At 40.5% G+C, this 3852-nt stretch overlaps 1 non-coding gene across 1 annotated transcript; it reads right to left on the bottom strand.

Annotated features, from left to right (window-relative positions):
- Nucleotides 1-1021: 1021 nt before the first annotated feature.
- On the bottom strand, nt 1022-1083 carry LOC111764357 (U7 small nuclear RNA). The gene has a single exon (XR_002796985.1). It is a non-coding gene; the product is annotated as a U7 small nuclear RNA (small nuclear RNA).
- Nucleotides 1084-3852: the final 2769 nt, after the last annotated feature.

Raw genomic sequence — 3852 nt, 5'->3', positions numbered from 1 at the left:
CGCTGAGAGCCCAGCCTGTTAGGCGGCTGAGCTTCAGCGATCCTCTCTCACACACTGCAGAGTGAAATACGCCAGCTCCCTTTTTTTTCTGTCTGTCCATATGAGTCCGTTTATATCAGACCCAGACCCAGCAAGGGGCTGTACTCTACTCACACTCAGCGCTTCACTGACCTAGTCCAATCAAAAGCCCTAAAGCAATCTTATCAAGTATTCTAGTCAGGATTTTGGAGATTGTGAAGACTGTCACTCTGAACAGCGGGCATACAATCTCGACTGAATTTAATGCAGTCAAAGGGTGTCCCACCCAGAGGAATAGATTAGTTTACAAACAATCTTTTTCTTTTTGGGATTCACAAAATAATCTCAAACTGCCACACCATCCTAGAGGGTGTCAATTCATATCTGTTATAGTTTTAATCTGCATTTATCTAATGGTTAATGATATAGAGTATCTTTGCATGTACTTACTGACCCTTATAATGTCTACTCAAATCCTTGGCCTTTGAATTATTTTTTGAATATGGTGAGAAATAGGCATCCACGTTTGTTTCTTTGCACATGAATTTCCTGTTGTCCCAGAGATGATTCTTTCTCCATTGTATGGACTTGGTACCCCTGTCAAAAATCCATTAGCAGGAAGCGGCTGTGGCTCAAACGACTGGGCTCCCATCTACCATACAGGAGGCCCTGGGTTTGCATCCAGGAAAGCAAGCTGGCCTGTGCCCACGGAGAGTTGGCACAGCAAGATGATGCAACAAAGGGAGACAAGCAGACACACAAGAACATGCAGCAAATGGACACAGAGAGCAGACAGCAAGCAAGCCAATGGGGAGAAGATAAATAAATAAATAATAAAATAAATAAATCTTTAAGGAAAAAAAAAATCCGTTAGCCGTAGATTTGGATTTAATGCTAGACTCTCAATTCTATTCCATTGGTCTGTACGTCTATACTTATGCCAATGCCACTGTTTAAATTACTGTAGTTTTCTCCTTCCTTTTTTTTTTTTCTTATTCTTTTTTAGGGCCTTCCAGCAAAAGCCAGAAGACCTATTAGACAAATTCTAAAAGAGCTGTAACACTCTTCTCCTTCATTTTGAAAAATGATTTTGCCAGATGTAGAATTTCTGTTGACAATTATTTTCTTTAAGGACTTTAAATAGGTCACCCCATTGTCTTTTAGCCTCCATGGTTCCTGATGAGAAATCACTGTTAATCTTATTGGAGAATCCCTTGTATGTGACAAGTCACTTTTGTCTTGCTTTCAAAATCTTCTCTGTCTTTGGATTTTGACATTTTCACTATAATGCATATTGATGAAGATCCCTTAGTGTCTATCCTGCTCGGAGTTCACTGAGCTTCCTGCATGTACATATTCATTTCTTTCATCGGATTGGAGAAATTTTCAGATATCATTTCTTCAAATTCTTTTTCTGTCCCTTTCTCTCTCTTGTTCTTTGGAAACTTCAATGATGCGCATGTTGGCTTGCTCGGCAGTGTTCCAAGGTGCCTCTGGTTCTGTTCATTTTTCTTCATTTTTTTTCTTTCTGTTCCTTACATTGGATAATTTCAATTATCAAGTTTTCAAGTTCAGTGATCCTTTCTTATGCCTGCTCAAATCTACCGCTAACTCCATTTAATTAGTTTTTCATTTTAATTATTGTATTTTGCAGCTCCAAAATTTGTTTGGCTCCTTTCCATAATTTCTATTTGGACAATATTTTCCTAATTTCCTTTAGTTCAGTTCTTTGTATATGAATTTCTTTAACTCACTGAACGTATTTAAGACAATTGACTTAAAGTCAACTAATTGACTAATAGTGCCAATGTTTGAGCTTTCTCTGGGATTGTATTTAGAAAATTCTTTTATTTCCTGTGGATAGCTCATACTTTCCCATTTCCTTGTGAATTTGTAATTTTTTATTGAGAACTGGACTTTCTGATTATTATGTAGTCGTGACTCTGAAAATCTACTCCTCTAGGATTACTAGTTTTTATTGTTGTTGAAAGCTGGAGCCATCTATTTGTGACTTTTCAAAACTGTCAAGATTTACCAACCTCTTCCTCTAGTCCTTCTCTGGGAGCAACATGGTTCCTTTAGACCCCAGAGTTCCAAAATAGTTGATTCAGACAGTTCCTCTGCCCAGGCTGTCATCACAGTACACATGCCTGCAGTTGGTCAGACTGAAGTGAGGGGTACTGCAGGGAGGCTGAAGGCAGAAATTACAGAATATCCTGTCAGCCTCCTGGTGTCTAAGTTGGGGATACCAGAAACAGGACGAAAAGGCAGGCTCAAATTTTTTTTTTAAGATTTATTTTTCTCCCCTCCCCTTCCCCCATTGTCTGCTCCCTGTGTCCATTTGCTGTGTGTTCTTCTGTGTCTGCTTGCATTCACGGCGGCACCGGGAATCTGTGTCTCTTTTTGTTGTGTCATCTTGCTACATCAGCTCTCTGTGTGTGTGGTGCCAATCCTGGGCGGGCTGCACTTTTTTTGCATGGGGTGGCTCTCCTTAAAGGGTGCACTCCTTGCACATGGGGCTCCCCTACACAGGGGACACATCCCCTGCATGGCATGGCGCTCCTTGCCTGTGGCAGCACTACACATGGGCCAGCTCACCACAAGGGCGAGGAGGCCCTGGGTTTGAACCCTGGACTTCCTATATGGTAGGTGGATGCTCTATCAGTTGAGCCACATCCACTTCCCTCAAATTATTTTTTGATACCAAAACTTGATGAAGGTTTAGACAAATATCTCTCATATGTATCAAGGGGGAAATCCAAAATAAAATATCAACAAACAGAATTCAGAAGCACATTAAAATAATAATAAATTACGATGGGAAAGCGGACTTGGCCCAGTGGATAGGGCGTCCGTCTACCACATGGGAGGTCCGCGGTTCAAACCCCGGGCCTCCTTGACCTGTGTGGAGCTGGCCCATGCGCAGTGCCAATGCGTGCAAGGAGTGCCCTGCCACGCATGGGTGTCCCCCACATAGGGGAGCCCCAAGCGCAAAGAGTGCTCCCCACAAGAAGAGCTGCCCAGTGCAAAAGAAAGCGCAGCCTGCCCAAGAAAGGCGCCGCACACACCAAGAGCTGACATAACAAGATGATGCAACAAAAAGAAACACAGATTCCCAGTGCCGCTGATAAGGATAGAAGCGGTCACAGAGGAACACACAGCAAATGGACACAGAGAGCAGACAACTGGGGCGGGGAAGGGGAGAGAAATTTAAAAATAAATAAATAAATAAATCTTTTAAAAAAATACATTATGACGAAGCATGTTTCAATACTAGGAAACATAAATGGTAATATTAGTCAGCACAAGCAGATCAGGGGGTATAACAAATGGTTTTGTCCATAGTTGGAAAGACATTTGACAAAATCCTTGACAGAACACTCAATAAAATAAGAGTAGATGATACTTCCTTAACATGACAAATAGATCATCTCAGCCAGCCTTATGCTTAGGAGAAACACTAAACTTATCACCACTGAAGTGCGCTAAAAGCTAGTATGCTTTTAACACCACCGTTATTTAATTGTTCCAGAACTACTAGCAAATACAATTAGAAAAGCCAAAGAAAATCAGTGTAAAAATACTGAAAAGAAGCAAAGTCTTACAATTTGTACATGATATGCTTATATACTGGGGGTGGGTACAAATAAGCCATTGAAAAACTATTATAAGTAATAAAATAAATCAGTAAGGGAGCAGAATATATATTTTTTAAATTCAATAGCTTTCATATGTATCAAAAAACAACCAGTTAGAAGCTATATTAGGGGGGAAAAAAAGAACTGATTCTCATGTAATTCTTTTCAAAAAGAAGAAAAAAGGTTAGGAGTAGGT

Source organism: Dasypus novemcinctus, chromosome 10 (genome assembly GCF_030445035.2).
Source record: "Dasypus novemcinctus isolate mDasNov1 chromosome 10, mDasNov1.1.hap2, whole genome shotgun sequence".
NCBI classification, from domain to species: domain Eukaryota; kingdom Metazoa; phylum Chordata; class Mammalia; order Cingulata; family Dasypodidae; genus Dasypus; species Dasypus novemcinctus.
This window is presented reverse-complemented; position numbering and strand designations above follow the sequence as displayed.